The following is a 17,226-nucleotide window of genomic DNA, read 5'->3' as shown; positions in this document are numbered from 1 at the left end:
TCCAACCTCTCCGGGTCCTGCATCAGGTGTGGCAGAAATACAGAAACACAACATTATATACAGTGTGTATAAGAGGGATATCTGGGTGCAATGGATGGTGAGAGGAAGTGGGAAATAAGATAAGATAGGAACAGGTCGCCTGGTGTGTAATAAGAATACATCTGACAGACGGCAGAAACGTTGTATTGGAAACCTCTGCGTTATACGCAAAGATTGGAATTAAAAGTAGACTTGGGAGGTTGAAATTGCCTGTGTGCCACAGACCTGTAACGGATTATTCCCTGTGGGCGCAATATAAATAAAGATATATACATACCTACTAAGGGCAAAATATAATAGCGTGCAAGAAATGAAGCCGGAAAATCAGTTCATTCACGAAAACAGAGGACACAAATCTGGCAAATGACTCTGATCACACATTACAATAACCATGGTATTATGGTATCGAGTGAGAGCAGGGGAAGAGCAGGAGGAAGAGGGAGAGCAGAAGAGCAGGAGGAAGAGGGAGAGCAGAAGAGCAGGAGGAAGAGGGATAGCAGGAGAAGAGACCGTAGCATGAAAACAGCATTCATAATACAAAAATACACTATAAACCATCTTTGCTGCCAAAAGAGGCCACGTGTGGGACCGGGTGACTTATCTTTTCTATTCAGATGCCCACACTGATGATACCCATCAAGGTTGAAACATGTCTGTGAGTGGTCTGTACTTGCTTTGCTAGTCCCATGCTGTGCTTAAAAACTGTGTGAACGGCGATGCATCAGATTAAATGGGCTCCATGTGAATGGATATTCCAGGCAAAAAGTGACACATTGTGTGCGCATTTGCATGTCATTTCCCAGAATCCCTTGCTGCAGTGGGAACACTCTATGCTAGGTGATAATGGTTGAAAGGCAGGGTTGCAGACCTGTCTAAGACATGTGAATGTGCTCACAAGTGATATTCTTTATTGTATATGTATATATATATATATATATATACATAAGTATACCTTTTGCTTCATTCATTGTAACATCGCCGGAAGAAGAGATCAGTGTATCTCGAAAGCTCGTACAAATAAAAGCATTTCGTTAGCCACAGAACGGTATCATCTATTTATTTTTTGATTATATATATATATATATATATATATATATATTGTGACAAACAGCTTACTCCGGGGCTCCGCTGCTTGTCCGGGACGGTTAGAACACGGTCTTTTGGGGTAGGTTAATTGAGGAGGCGTCACGTACTGTTCCTTTAAACAGGCTGTGCCTGGTTTATTCAGTCCCAGGCACTGAGACTGCCACAGTGCATACAACAAAACACATCAAAACAAAAGCTGCTCACCTGAGCGATAACTTAACTTAGATTTCCCTAACTCAGGGTGGAAGTGGCTTTTCCACTTTCCAACAACAAAACAAGGTACTTTTGCAGAGTTAGCCAAATGAATAGAACAATTGAACCTGTGTGGGGAAGGGGCTTCTCCCCACTGTGTTCAGCAGCCTTCCAGGCTCTGGAGAAGAGACAAGAGCAAACAGGAAATCAGTCTTACATACCTGATTTCTAATTAGCATCACAGGTGACAGAAATCCCTCAGTTCCAGCGCTTGCCCAAAACTGTGGGATGGAGTGCATGTATTATAAGGCTGCACTCCCAGGCCAGACAGGATAGAAACTGTTCAGTATCCTGGGAGCCCTATATATGGAATTTATTACCATCCCCTGGTTTCTGTCACATATCCTCCCCCCCAGCTCAGACCCTGAGGGATGAGCGACCATGGATATTAGGGAGTGCATCCTTGACAACCCGTCAGCATTGCCATGTTTGTGCCCTGACCTGTGTTCCACAGAAAATTTAAAGGGTTGTAGGCTTAGGAACCACCTGGTCACTCTAGCATTCTTTTCCCTGTTTTGACACATCCAGGTAAGGGGTGCATGATCTGTGACCAACCGGAATTTTCTCCCCAACAGGTAGTATTTGAGCGTCTCTACAGCCCACTTTATTGCGAGACACTCTTTCTCTACTATGGAGTAATTTTTCTCCTGGGGATTTAGTTTCCTACTTAAATAAAGGATGGGGTGTTCCTCACCTTGAGACTCCTGGGAGAGTACCGCCCCCAGCCCTACCTCAGATGCGTCGGTTTGGACTACGAACTCTTTGGAGAAGTCAGGTGTGACCAACACTGGTTGGGCACAGAGAGCTTCTTTCAGGCTTCTAAAGGCCTGTTCGGTTTCGGGGGACCACTTTACCATAAGTGGTCCTCTTGCTTTTGTGAGGTCGGTTAGTGGGGTTGCCTTAGTCGCAAAATTGGGAATAAACCTTCTATAGTACCCAATTAACCCCAAAAAGGTCCTTACTTGTTTTTTTGTAACTGGCCTTGGCCAACCTTGTATCGCCTCCACTTTGAGTGTTTGGGGTTTGAGTAAACCTCTGCCAATAGAATACCCCAGATACTTGGCCTCCTCCAGACCAATGGTGCATTTAGCGGGGTTAGCAGTTAGTCCAGCAGACCGAACTGCGTCGAGCACAGCTTGGACCTTTGGAAGGTGGGATTGCCAATCTTCACTATGGATTACCACATCATCCAGGTAGGCAGCAGCATACCGAGCATGTGGTTTTAAAATTTTATCCATCATTCTTTGGAATGTGGCGGGAGCTCCATGTAAGCCAAAAGGCAGCACCCTATACTGAAAGAGGCCGTCTGGGGTTGAGAAGGCTGTCTTTTCTTTTGCCCTTTCTGTGAGGGGAACCTGCCAGTACCCTTTTGTTAGGTCTAGGGTTGTGAGATATCGGGCTTTGCCCAGTCTCTCTACAAGTTCATCTACCCTGGGCATAGGGTAAGTATCAAATTTTGACACCGCGTTTAGTTTCCGGTAGTCATTACAAAACCTTGTTGTACCATCTGGCTTTGGGACTAAGACTATAGGAATGTTCCACCCACTTTGGGATTCCTCAATTACGCCTAGTTTTAGCATTTTTTTAACCTCTAAACTTATAGCCTCTCTTTTGGCCTCTGGGATTCGGTACGGTTTAAGGTTAACTCGGACCCCCGGTTCAGAGACTAGGTCATGTTCAATTACGCTAGTTCTACCTGGCTGTGTAGAGAAGATTTCTTTGTTTCTGCTCACTAAATTCTGAACCTCTTGTTTCTGATGAACGGACAGGGTTTCAGCTATGCTAACCTCTGGGTCAGTTTCTTGACTCTCTGACGGACCTGGGGTTACTAGGGTTGACAAGACTTCTCTATCTTTCCAGGGCTTGAGTAGGTTTATATGGTAAATTTGCTCAGGTTTCCTCCTACCTGGCTGTCTTACCTTATAATTTACTTCTCCCACTCTTTCCAAGACCTCATATGGCCCATGCCATTTAGCAAGGAATTTACTTTCCACGGTGGGAACCAGAACTAGTACCCTATCACCTGGAAAAAAAATTCTGACCCTAGCACCCTTATTATACGTATTCCTCTGTGCTTCTTGAGCTTTCTCCATGTGTTCCCTCACTATGGGTAGGACTGCAGCAATGCGGTCCTGCATCTGGGCAACATGCTCTATTACACTTCTGTAAGGGGTAACCTCGTGTTCCCAAGTCTCTTTGGCTATATCCAGTAAGCCCCTTGGGTGTCGGCCATACAATAGTTCAAACGGGGAGAAGCCTGTGGATGATTGGGGAACTTCCCTAATGGCAAATAACAGGTACGGTAACAAACAATCCCAGTTTTTCCCATCTTTATCGACCGCCCGCCGTAACATGCTCTTTAAGGTTTTATTGAACCTTTCCACTAAACCATCTGTTTGTGGATGATAGACTGAGGTTCTGAGATGCTTGATTTTTAGGAGTTTACATAACTCTTTTGTTACTTGGGACATAAACGGTGTTCCCTGGTCAGATAGAATCTCTTTAGGAATTCCAACCCGGGAAAACAGAACTACTAACTCTTTTGCTATGTTTTTGGCAGAGGTGCTACGTAGGGGAACTGCCTCCGGATATCGGGTGGCATAATCTAATATTACCAATATATGCTGATGTCCCCTAGCAGACTTTATTAGGGGTCCTACTAGATCCATAGCAATCCGGTCAAATGGTACCTCTATTATGGGAAGGGGTACCAATGGGCTGCGGTACGCCTTGAACGGGGCGGTGATCTGACATGCTGGGCATGAGGAACAATAATTCGTAATTTCTGCCAGAACCCCAGGCCAATAGAAGCTTCGGAGAACCTTTTCTTTTGTCTTTTCCACCCCTAGGTGTCCCCCCAATGGATGACTATGTGCGAGGTGTAACACTACATTACGGAATGTCCGTGGTACCAACAATTGTTTAGTTGTAACTGATTTTCTTTTATCAACCCGATATACTAGGTCGTTCTCTACCTCGAAGTAGGGGTAAGCAAGCGACCTATCTGGTTGGCCAAGAGTACTATTCAGGTCCCGTATATTTCCCCTTGCTACCTCTAATGTGGGGTCCTCCCACTGGGCCTTCTTAAAACTCCCAGGACTGACCTCTAGGTCAGCGAGGGTCTTATCCGGTTCTGGGGTGGTAAGTGTCTGATCAACATCCTGATTTGGGGTATTCCCTACCAAAGTAGTGATGGGGAAGGGAATTTTACAGCACTCCTCCTTTTCCCCCTTCTTATTTGGGCCCTCGTCAACCTCCATTTCTGAAAACGGGAAAGGATTTATTTCTTCTAATACTTCGTTATGGTCCGCTATTGAACTCTGGGCGCTATTCCTAGCGGGGGACCACATTTTTAGAAAATGGGGAAAGTCGGTCCCTATTAACACATCATGTGCCAGTTTGGGTACAATACCCACCTTGAAATCTAAAGAACCAAACTCTGTTTCAAAAAAAAACATCAACAGTGGAATATTCATGATTATCCCCATGTATACAACAAATTGCCATTCTTTGTGAACTGTTTCCCTGTTTCTTCTTAATGGGCAAGAGGTATTCGGACACTAGTGTGACCATGCTCCCAGAGTCCAGAAGTGCCCGAACCCTCCTACCATTAACCTTTACAAATGCCCACAGATGGTTATTCAAGGGGTCCTCTGGGCTAGGGCGCATACATTGGGACAACAGCGAATAAGGTTCCACGCTGTTGCATTGCATGGGCTCATCATTTAGTGGGCAGATTTTTGCTGTGTGGCCCCTCTCATGACAATTTACACATTTAGGTACATAGTCTGTGTCCCACTTAGAGCCTTTTCCCGGCTCCCCATGTTGGCTATTGCCCTTAGTGTGCGAACCACTGTTGCTGGTGCTGCGTGAAGGTGGTCGCCGCTCTTCAGCTCCCCTTAACCCCGGTACCCTTTTACCGTCTCTGGAAGAGTCCTGGAACCTCGGGTAGTGGGGTTGCTCCACGACTGTGGGTTGCGGGTGCTCTCCTGCTGCATTGTACCTTTCTACGAGGGCCACAAGCTCATCCGCATTGTGGGGGTCACTCCGACTGACCCAATGGCGTAAGGCAGAGGGAAGTTTCCTCAAGAACTGGTCCATGACCAACCGTTCCACGATGTGGCTTGCTGAGTTGATCTCGGGTTGTAGCCACTTCCGGGCGAGGTGGATGAGGTCATACATCTGGCTTCGGGTGGCTTTATCCATCGTGAAGGACCATGCGTGAAACCTTTGGGCGCGAACAGCCGTGGTTACGCCGAGGCGGGCGAGGATCTCGAACTTCAATTTTGCATAGACGTTAGCTTCGGCTGGCTCTAGATCAAAGTAAGCCTTCTGGGGTTCGCCGCTTAGGAAGGGTGCGATTAGACCAGCCCACTCAGCTTCTGGCCATCCCTCTCTCTGTGCCGTGCGTTCAAACGTGAGAAGATAGGCTTCCACATCATCCGAGGGTCCCATCTTCTGAAGGTAGTGGCTTGCCCTGGTCATTTTCGGAACTGGGGCTGCCGCTGCCAGTGGAAGGTTACTGATAGTCCCCCTCAGGATCTCGAGTTCCTGCTGTAAGCCCTGAGCGAACCGCTGTTGCTCCTCTCTCAGGAAGCGGTTTGTCTCTTGCTGGTTTGCATTCGCCTGTTGCAGGGCTTCATTCGCGTCTTTCTGGACAGCGACATTGCGTACCAGCGCACTCACCACGTCTTCCATCTTGTTTGGAGAGAGAGAAAAAAAACTTTTTTTTTTTTTTTTAAACCCCCAGACCTTTTAGTGTTCTGCCCGCATTCTCCACCATATGTGACAAACAGCTTACTCCGGGGCTCCGCTGCTTGTCCGGGACGGTTAGAACACGGTCTTTTGGGGTAGGTTAAATGAGGAGGCGTCACGTACTGTTCCTTTAAACAGGCTGTGCCTGGTTTATTCAGTCCCAGGCACTGAGACTGCCACAGTGCATACAACAAAACACATCAAAACAAAAGCTGCTCACCTGAGCGATAACTTAACTTAGATTTCCCTAACTCAGGGTGGAAGTGGCTTTTCCACTTTCCAACAACAAAACAAGGTACTTTTGCAGAGTTAGCCAAATGAATAGAACAATTGAACCTGTGTGGGGAAGGGGCTTCTCCCCACTGTGTTCAGCAGCCTTCCAGGCTCTGGAGAAGAGACAAGAGCAAACAGGAAATCAGTCTTACATACCTGATTTCTAATTAGCATGACAGGTGACAGAAATCCCTCAGTTCCAGCGCTTGCCCAAAACTGTGGGATGGAGTGCATGTATTATAAGGCTGCACTCCCAGGCCAGACAGGATAGAAACTGTTCAGTATCCTGGGAGCCCTATATATGGAATTTATTACCATCCCCTGGTTTCTGTCACAATATATATATATATATATATATATATATATATATATATATATACTAGCTGAGAGACCCGGCGTTGCCCGGGATGTAATGTTCCCGTTCCTCTCTCTCTCCTCCCCCCTCTCTCTGTTTGTCCCCCATTAACATCAATCCAGTCCCCCCCCTCCCTCCCTCCCTCCTTTACAGCTTCATGTAGCGTGTGTGCGTCAGTCACTGTGTGTTTGCGCGCGCGTCAGTGAGTCTGAGGCAGAAACACAAACACACACAGACTGACTGACGCCACACAGTCAGTGTGTGCCTCAGTCAGTGTGTGCGTGCGTGTGTGCGTCAGTCAGGGTTTGTGTGCGCGTCAGTCAGTGTGTGCGTGCGGCAGTCAGTCAGTGTGTGTGCGCGTGCGGCAGTCAGTGTGTGTGTGTGGGGGTGTGTGTGCGCGTGCGGCAGTCAGTGTGCGCGCGTCAGTCGGTGTGTGTGTCAGTCGGTGTGTGTGTCAGTCGGTGTGTGTGTGTCAGTCAGTGTGTGTGTCAGTCAGTGTGTGTGTCAGTCAGTGTGTGTGTCAGTCAGTGTGTGTGTGTCATCAGTGTGTGTGCGCGCGTCAGTGTGTCAGTAAGTTGTGTGTGTCAGTCAGTGTGTGGGAGGTGATGTGAGTGGAGCGCCGGGGAGGGGAGCGCCGGGGAGGGGAGCACCAGGGAGGGGAGTCAGGGGAGGGGAGGCGTCAAAGGCGGGGAGGCGTCAAAGGCAGGGGGGGGGGCGTCAAAGGCAGGGGCGTCAAGGCAGGGGGGGGGGCGTCAAAGGCAGGGGGGGGGGCGTCAAAGGCAGGGGGGGGGGGCGTCAAAGGCAGGGGGGGGGGCGTCAAAGGCAGGGGGGGGGGCGTCAAAGGCAGGGGGGGGGGCGTCAAAGGCAGGGGGGGGGGCGTCAAAGGCAGGGGGGGGGCGTCAAAGGCAGGGGGGGGCGTCAAAGGCAGGGGGGGGGGGTGTCAAAGGCGGGGGGGGGCGTCAAAGGCAGGGGGGGTCGTCAAAGGCAGGGGGGGGGGCGTCAAAGGCAGGGGGGGGGCGTCAAAGGCAGGGGGGGGCGTCAAAGGCAGGGGGGGGCGTCAAAGGCAGGGGGGGGGGCGTCAAAGGCAGGGGGGGGCGTCAAAGGCAGGGGGGGGGGCGTCAAAGGCATGGATTCCTCCCCTTGCATTTCCTCACCTAGCAGCATTAAGTCCCTGCCGCCCTCCTCCTGCTCCTCGGGGATGTTGAGCCGTAGAGAGCGTGCTCTGGGAGGTAGGTGGGGAGGAGGGGGGGTGGTGGGGAGGAGGGGGGGTGGTGGGGAGGAGGGGGGGTGAGGGGGGGGAGAGGTAGGGGGGGGAGAGGTGGGGAGAAGTGGGGGGGGGGAGAAGTGGGGGGGGGAGAAGTAGGGGGGGCGACACACGCGACACCTACCTGTAGTTCCGGGCGCCGCCATCTTCTCACTGGGCGCCGCGAGGGAGGAAGGGGGTCCTTCCGGGCGCCGCCATCTGTTCCAGTTGGAGCGGCGGCGGAGAGGGAGAGAGGTGAGTTGTAGCGGCGAGGGGGAGAGAGACCTGGCGTTGCCCGTGAGTAAAATTTCCCGCTCCCTTCTCTCTCCCTCTTTCTCCGTGTTCCCCAGAGGGGAGGGACGAACAGTGGACAGGAGGGTGTGGGGACGGACAGTGGACAGGAGGGTGTGGGGACGGACAGTGGACAGGAGGTGGGGGACGGACAGTGACAGGATGGGGGGACAGTGGACAGGAGGGACGGACAGTGGACAGGAGGGGGGGACAGGAGGGGGGGCAGGAGGGGGGGGCAGGAGGGGGGGACAGGAGGGGGGGACGGACAGTAGACAGGAGGGGGGGGACAGTGGACAGGAGGGACGGACAGTGGACAGGAGGGGGGCAGTAGACAGGAGAGGGGAGGGGGGGGTGGACAGGAGGGGGCAGTGGACAGGAAGGGGGGCAGTGGACAGGATGGGGGCAGTGGACAGGAGGGGGGGGGAGGTGGACAGGAGGGGGGGGGCAGTGGACAGGAGGGGGGGGGGCAGTGGACAGGAGGGGGGGGGCAGTGGACAGGAGGGGGGGGCAGTGGACAGGAGGGGGGGCAGTGGACAGGAGGGGGGGCAGTGGACAGGAGGGGGGGCAGTGGACAGTGACACACACACACACACACACACACACACACACACACACACACACACACACACACACACACACGTCTCTGTTGATGCGCCCTTTCTCAGTTCCGTTTGGCGCCGGAGGTGAGGGAGCGACACCTACCTGTACTTCCGGGCGCCGCCACCGTCTGACTCGGCGCCGCGAGGGAGGAAGGGGGTCCGCCATCTTACGCGCCGCGTGGCAGCTGCCTGTTCCCCCGCCGGGGGTACGGGAGAGGTGATTTGGAGCAGGGAGAGGTGATTTGGAGCGGGGAGAGGTGATGCCGCTGGGGAGGGGGAGAGTTCAGTTTGAGCGCCGCTGGGGAGGGGGAGAGGTGATGCCGCTGGGGAGGGGGAGAGTTCAGTTTGAGCGCCGCTGGGGAGGGGGAGAGATGATGCCGCTGGGGAGGGGGAGAGGTGATTTGGAGCGGGGAGGGGGGAGAGGTGATGCCGCCGGGGAGGGGGAGAGGTGATTTGGAGCGGGGAGGGGGGAGAGGTGATTTGGAGCGGGGGAGGTGATTTGGAGGGGGGAGAGGTGATTTGGAGCGGGGGAGGTGATTTGGAGGGGGGAGAGGTGATTTGGAGCGGGGAGCGGTGTGTGTGTGTGTGTGTGTGTGTGTGTGTGTGTGTGTGTGTGTGTGTGTGTGTGCGTGTGCGTGCGCGTGTGTGTGTGTGTATATACACCTTTGGCCCGTCACTCCGCCTCAGGCCAATGAGAGGTGTGGGGGGCGGGCCAAGGGGGTGGTGTGTGTGTGTGAGGCCAATGAGAGGTGTGCGGGGGCGGGCGGGCCAAGGGACCAATGAGATTGCCCCTAGGGACACCGGACATCCAGGCAGGCAGGCATGCATGCATGCATGCAGGCATACAGTGCTTTCACTAATATAGTATAAGATATATATATAGCAACTGTAAATATTCCTGTATATTCATTTGCATGTCTTAGACAGGTCTGCAACCCTGTCTTTCACCATTATCATCCAGCAAACACCACTTCCACTGCAGCAAGGGACTCTGGGAAATGACATGCAAATGGGCACCATGCAGCAAGCTTAAGCCTATAGGGAACCATGTTAAAATGGTTTTGAAGCAAAAGGTGACACTGTGTGCCCATTTGCATGTCATTACCCAGAATCCTTTGCTGCAGTGGAAGTGCTGGGTGATAATGGTGAAAGGTGGGGTTGCAGACCTGTCTAAGACATGCAAATGAGCATACAGTAATATTTCAATTTGCTATATATATATATAATAAATCCTAACTAAGTAAACTAACGTGTAGGACTGTGAATAAAAAGTTCTGGTACTGTGTAAGCCTCAGCGCTATCACGCTTCGCTCTCAGGGATAAGGAGCCCGAAGTCTGTTCCTGTTCTATACCATCTGCCTCCTTTCCCTCGCTCTGTCCTGTGCGCTCTCACTCATCTCAGTAATACAGATTAGTTTTTGTTGGCAGTCCTTCACTGAGTGCTCTTAAACAGATTTAAAAAAAATAATATATATATATGTATATTCGGCGCACTTTTATTTTCCATCGATCTTGCCAAACCGGCGTCCTCTCCAGATACCCCCCCCCCCCCCTCCCCGGCTCTCCTTCTTATCCTACTTCCTCCTACATGCCGGCTTTAATTCTCCTCTTTGCCAGAGCTCAGGGTAGCTCATGTATCGTTCACCTTCTCTCGTTTCTGTGTGGGCTACAGAACTTATCTGCGATGACAGACAGACAGACGGACGGACGGGCGAGATATGGGTACATTTTAATATTTCACACTAGGGTATTTGTGCACCCACAGGTCACCTTTATAATAAGGGATCTCTGATACTGGCTTTGGACAAATTTTAATTGCACTAAATCACAAACAAGCATACGCTTCATTTATTTAACCCCTTCAGGGCAGTTTCACATACTTCACAAAGTTTAGTCCACGGGACAATAAGAAATGACATATACTCAGTGTAGGAACCTGCTAAACGGAGATTATCGTGACGAGGTTGGCGGCTTGAATCATGTTTTGATCAAAAGATGCAACCACATGACTCCTTTATTACACAGACTCGGGTTCTAAATGTAAACAGGTCACTGGTATGTTTGAGCCCAAATTGGTAGGAGCGCAGGATCTGTTCTTTTGTTTTACAAACTGTAAAAGGCTGCCGCCATGTTTGGGGAGACGGTGCGGAGGCGTGCGCGCGGCGCGATCCCAATGCTTAAGGCAATGACCGCAGCCACGGACCGCGCCTGCGACAGCGCGAGGGGTCGTGCGGTGCGAGAGGAATCAGTTCAATTTGATTCCGCGGCGCGACGGCCAGGGTCACGCGAGCGGTTTGTCCGATGAGGACGAACCAGCTCCGTGACGTCACGGCCGCACACCCCCCCCCCCCAGACACGCCTCCCCATCGCGTGTAGCCTGGCCACGAAACGCTCCAGCTAAAACGCGGGTGACGTCACGCGCATGGACGCGAGCGTGCGGTCACCATGGACCCAGCCTAAGATGTATAGTCTCAGCCAGCGGCGCTACCCACATGCCAATAAGTCAAATGATGTGTTATTCCTGCCATAGCTGGTCTCACCTGCTTCCTGGTTTGGTGCCATGTAGGGAGAAATTTGTTTTTTTTTACATTTTATATTTCACTGTTTTAAAGGTGCAGCCCGATGCTTTATATTTTATTTTTTACCCCCCCCCCCTTTATTTATTTACATAGATGGAAAGTGTCCCCAGAGCTGGCCGGTGTTGATTTCAGTTCCGGGGACCCCCCGATTCCCAAGATACTTACTGGGGAAAGGGCCGGCAGTAGCGTCCCCTCCGGGTTACACAAAATGGCGGGGTCAAAACCTGAGGCGTTGTGTGCACCAGTTGGAAGCGTCACATCGTCTGTCGCGGCGTCCTAAATGCCAGGAGTTGGCGGTGACAACTTTCCATGGGAACAAGGTGGTCATCTCCGGGGGGCACCCCTGCTTCCCGACCTGGTAAAAAAAAAGGGGGTGTTCTGGAGGAGGGGGGGGGGGGGGTGCGGCCTGTCATTAAAACTGAAAATGTGTCGATACGTCGCGAGCACAAGCAGTTTTCACATTTATATCGGAAATGGTCATTGGACTGTACATTTGTATTATTTTCCGCCCATATATTTCCAACACAAGAAATGCACGGTGAGCTGCGGGCACAGAATGCACGGTGAGCCGCGGGCACAGAATGCACGGTGAGCTGCGGGCACAGAATGCACGGTGAGCTGCGGGCACAGAATGCACGGTGAGCTGCGGGCACAGAATGCACGGTGAGCCGCGGGCACAGAATGCACGGTGAGCTGCGGGCACAGAATGCACGGTGAGCTGTGGGCACAGAATGCACAGTGAGCCGCGGGCACAGAATGCATGGTGAGCTGCGGGCACAGAATGCACGGTGAGCTGCGGGCACAGAATGCACGGTGAGCTGTGGGCACAGAATGCACAGTGAGCCGCGGGCACAGAACGCACGGTGAGCTGCGGGCACAAAATGCACGGTGAGCTGCGGGCACAGAATGCACGGTGAGCTGCGGGCACAGAATGCACGGTGAGCTGCGGGCACAGAATGCACGGTGAGCTGCGGGCACAGAATGCACGGTGAGCTGCGGGCACAGAATGCACGGTGAGCTGCGGGCACAGAATGCACGGGGCGGGCACAGGATGCACGGTGAGCTGCGGGCACAGGATGCATGGTGAGCTACGGGCACAGAATGCACGGTGAGCCGCGGGCACAGAATGCACGGTGAGCCGCGGGCACAGAATACACGGTGAGCCGCGGGCACAGAATGCACGGTGAGCCGCGGGCACAGAATGCCCGGTGAGCTGCGGGCACAGGATTACAATGTAACCATAGGATTATCCTTGGGCGCCTTTAAATGGCTCGGTAGGCTCTGCGAATAGTTTGGTTTAACCATTTTTATCTAACGTATTTAATTTGGCGCCAAGACTATTTTGGGAAAAACCAATTGTACACGGTCTAGGACTTTTGGCCGCGGTCGTTTCACTGCGACCAAATGACCGCTGGATCTTGGCCGCGACTCTCCTCGCTGCCGGGACACTCTCTAGGGTAAGTGACTAACCTTACCCTAAAGCCTCCTAATGTTAACCCCTAATACTAACGCTAGCCCCTACCCTAAAAACATTAACCCCTTACCCTAACCGCTAAAACCCTAAAGTTATCCCCCTACACTAACCGCTAAAACCCCTAAAGTTAAAACCTACCCTAACCATTAATACCCCTAAAGTTATCCCCCTACACTAACCGCTAAAACCCCTAAAGTTAAAACCTACCCTAACCATTAATACCCCTAAAGTTATCCCCCTACCCTAACCGCTAATACCTCTAAAGTTAACCCCCTACCCTAATCACTAAAACCCCTAAAGTTACCCCCCTGCCCTAACCACTAAAACCCCTAAAGTTAAAACCTACCCTAACCATTAATACCCCTAAAGTTAACCCCCTACCCTAATCACTAAAACCCCTAAAGTTACCCCCCTGCCCTAACCACTAAAACCCCTAAAGTTAAAACCTACCCTAACCATTAATACCCCTAAAGTTATCCCCCTACACTAACCGCTAAAACCCCTAAAGTTAACCCCATACCCTAACCACTAATACCCCTAAAATTACCCCCCTACCCTAACCACTAAAACCCCTAAAGTTACCCCCTGCCCTAACCACTAAAACCCCTAAAGTTACCCCCCTGCCCTAACCACTAAAACCCCTAAAGTTATCCCCTGCCCTAACCGCTAAACCCCCTAAAGTTACCCCCCTACCTTAACCACTAAAACCCCTAAAGTTACCCCCCTACCCTAACCACTAATACCCCTAAGGTTAACCCCCTAATCTAAAACGTACCTTCACGTTGAAGCGCCGGTGGCGGAGGGTGCCCCTGCGCTAAACGCCAGCGTGGAGTTGGCCGCGACGGAGACTGCCGCCAACCACCACACGTCCCATTCTGCATTGCACAACCTCGGGCCATCGTCTCCTGCAGATAAACAGAGAAGTATCTCTAGGAAGTGAATGGGAAGGGTAGCAGCTCTGAGCATGGAGCCTGGACGGGCTCCAGATTTCCAAGTACAAGCACCACAAGAACGATATTTCCAATGGAAACAGCATATCCAGTTAAAATACCACATGAAAGTTATTTCCATCTAAGACACCATAAGGCCCTTATTTTTCCAATATGATCAGCCACCAGTGGAGCCCGTTTGTGGTATTGTATCAAAACAACAGCACAACCGGATTTAAACTCAACAGATGAACTGAAGTTTCTTGGCTTCGATGTTCTGTACTGTACACTGCATGACTCATTTAATAAGTTACATGCATTATTGTCGTTGTTCTTTCTGAAGTGCCAACACGTTGTAAAGCAATATGATCGCCGATCACGAGAGAGCATTACGCACTTTTAACCCAAAAGGAATGTCCGAGGTTGACAAATTTGAAGCGGTATTAGCCATTTTCGGTCGAATTGTGACGTTAACTGGAGAGGAATCTCCTGGGGGGGGGCGGGGGCCTGGAAGTTGGGCCTGGCTAGAGGTCTGACCCAACTGCCGGGCCCTCTAGTTGCTGCCGGGCCCAAAGCTCTCCCCCACTGCGGCCCGGCCTTCACTCAAGCCCCACCCCCAACGCGCTGGGAGTTGGGCCTGCCCGGACCTTGAGACCAATGTCCTTATTTGCCCACCACCCAATTCTTCTCCCCTTATTTATTTATTTAAGGTAGGGTAGGTGTGTGTGTTTTTTGAGGCAGTGGGGGGGTGGGGGGGTTATGGTGTGGAGAGAGGGGTGGTTACTGTGTGGGGAGAGGGGGGTTATTGTGTGTGGAGGGGAGGGGGGAATTGTTGAGTGTGAGGGGTGTTATTGAGTGTGAGGAGGGGGGAATGGAATGTGAGGAGGGGAGGGGGAATGGAGTGTGAGGAGGGGAGGGGGGAATGGAGTGTGAGGAGGGGAGAATGGAGTGTGAGGAGGGAATGGAGTGTGAGGAGGGGGGAATGGAGTGTGAGGAGGGGAGGGGGGAATGGAGTGTGAGTAGGGGAGGAGGGAATGGAGTGTGAGGAGAGGAGGGGAGGGGGGAATGGAGTGCGAGTAGGGGAGGGGGCTATAGAGTGTGAGGAGGGGAAGGGGGAATGGAGTGTGCGTAGGGGAGGGGGCTATAGAGTGTGAACAGGGGAAGGGGGAATGGAGTGTGAGGAGGGGAGGGGGGAATGGAGTGTGAGGAGGGGGGAATGGAGTGTGAGTAGGAGAGGGAATGGAGTGTGAGGAGGGGAGGGGGGAATGGAGTGCGAGAAAGGGAGGTGGGGAATGGAGTGTGAGTAGGGGAGGAGGGAATGGAGTGTGAGGAGGGGGAGTGAAATAAAGGGGTGAGAGCGAGAGGAGGGTTTATGAGAAGGGGCGATGGTAAGAGTGAGAGAGGGGTGGTCTCGCAAGGCTGCCGACACATGGCGGGCGGAGGAATATAAGAATCTTGCCCTCTCCCCTCTTGACCAGAAAATCCCATATTTCAGGTTCTGGAGATTTTCACTCGCCAAACCTCGCAAACTTTTTGAAAAAGCGCCGCCAAAAAACAGTGAATGTTGCCAGGTTCGCAAACCTAGGTGCAAAGTTCTTACATTCACGATCTACAGATTCAGCGGCCGTTATCCGAACACTTCACGATTTGTATCCCTGGGCATACCCAAATCGTGCCGCAAGATTTCTTCAAACTTTTCCGCGTTAAGACGCGTGTTTACTAGGGTTTTTATCGGGTGTTGTTGTCTTAAAATCTAAAAATCAAAGCAATTTGCAGGTTAACGTTACAAGTTCATACTGTATACTGTACATGGGAAAGTAGCCCTTTCCGAAGCTCCTTAAGCCACACACAAATCCTCTAACCGTAGCAGATGTACGGGTGTGATTGGCGGCATTCACGGCAGCGTTCACGGAAGAATAATGAGCGCGTGCCGCGTGAAATGCAGCAGCGCTCACGAAAACGGCTCCGTGAAATGTTCTAATAACGGCCGCTGCATCTGTATTTGTTAACTGGTTACTAATCGAGAGAAAGGTCTTTCAAAAACTCTAGGAAAAGTCCTGAAGTTAAGAGATAGGATATCTTATCTCTTGTCTACAATTTCGATCGCGGTCGCGCAGGAAGCGTGTCATTTACCCCTCCAAGGGAACACACAGCCGGGAGCAGCAGAGGGGACGGACCATTGTGAGTTACGAGAACTCTTTCCGTGGGCTGCTGCATCCGCAGGCGCTGGCCCCACATGGGGGGCGGGTCTGCAAGCGGCTCTTACCCGCGTCTCCATAAGGCTATTTTCCTGCTCCATACATCTCTTCATCAAGCTGGACAGCTGTGGGAGTCGTCCTAGAGGGGACAGACGGTTTCCTTTGGAAAGTACTGAAGTTGCTTAGAAATATATATTTAGCAACATTTTCAATGATACAGTATGCACTTCTGCCAATGTATGTAATGTGCACTATATACACACAGAAGTCACAGGTAAGGGATTGCTAAAGGTGTAGTTTAGTGGTAAGAACGGTGTCTTTGAAGTGGATGAACACGGTTCGGATCCCCGTGTCAGCTTCCTTTGTAATGTTGGGTTTATCGCTCTGTGCCTCAGGCAGCAAAATAGATTGTCAGCTCTTTGGAACAGGGACTCATGTGCAGCTCTGTACACACTGTCAGCATTATATAACAAATAACATTACCATATCATGGCATACTCCTTTTCTAATTGTAATATATTGTACTCCTTTTCTAATTGTAATATATTGTGCTATCTGACTAGTCCTAACTCTTAAATGATCAAATGTGCAACGTTTTGTGTGTAAAGCACTATTACATATATGTATGTATGTGCATCTTTATTTATATAGCGCCATCCATGTACATAACGCTTTACAGCAGTAATACACAGGACATAACAGGAATACGCTCTTTATACATAAAAGTAACATTAGGAAAAGGAGTCCCTGTCCCAAAGAGCTTACAATCTAAGTGGTAAGTAGAGAGACTTGACAGAGACAGTAGGAGGGTGTTCTGGTAAGTGCGTCTGCAGGGGGTCAGTGCCTATGAGATGTATAGTGTCAGCCAGGGGAGCTACCCATATACTTCGTTGAAGAGGTGTGTTTTAAGAAAGGCCGTAAAGGTGGAGAGAGGGGTGTCAGGCGGATATTGTGGGGAAGGGCATTCCAGAGGTGTGGGGCTGTGAGGGAGAGATGTTTAAGGCCTCGTCCCCACTGCTCCAGTGTGCACGGCGCAAACAAGATACGGCTCTCTATGGGGCCGGCCGCAGTCACTGCCTGCGGGCGCCTGCAGAAAGCGCGATGCGCAACCTCCTTTGCCAAAAAACAAGATTTCTGTCTTTTGGTGCGGCGG

At 51.4% G+C, this 17,226-nt stretch overlaps 1 long non-coding RNA gene across 2 annotated transcripts in view; it reads left to right on the top strand.

Moving 5' to 3' along the window:
- LOC142472528 (uncharacterized) overlaps positions 1-17,226 on the top strand; it is a 68,917-nt gene that overhangs the window by 32,588 nt on the left and 19,103 nt on the right. Inside the window, exon 1 of one of the 2 annotated variants that reach the window (XR_012789752.1) lies at positions 11,570-11,830. The exons of the other annotated variant lie outside the window; for it this stretch is intronic. This is a non-coding gene — a long non-coding RNA (uncharacterized LOC142472528). Of the gene's footprint in view, positions 1-11,569; positions 11,831-17,226 lie in introns of those variants that run through there. 2 annotated transcript variants of the gene reach the window in all.

The sequence above is a fragment of the Ascaphus truei genome, chromosome 22, assembly GCF_040206685.1.
Source record: "Ascaphus truei isolate aAscTru1 chromosome 22, aAscTru1.hap1, whole genome shotgun sequence".
Classification (NCBI taxonomy): domain Eukaryota; kingdom Metazoa; phylum Chordata; class Amphibia; order Anura; family Ascaphidae; genus Ascaphus; species Ascaphus truei.
The sequence above is the reverse complement of the archived record's forward strand: the minus strand, read 5'-3'. Positions and strand labels throughout refer to the sequence as shown.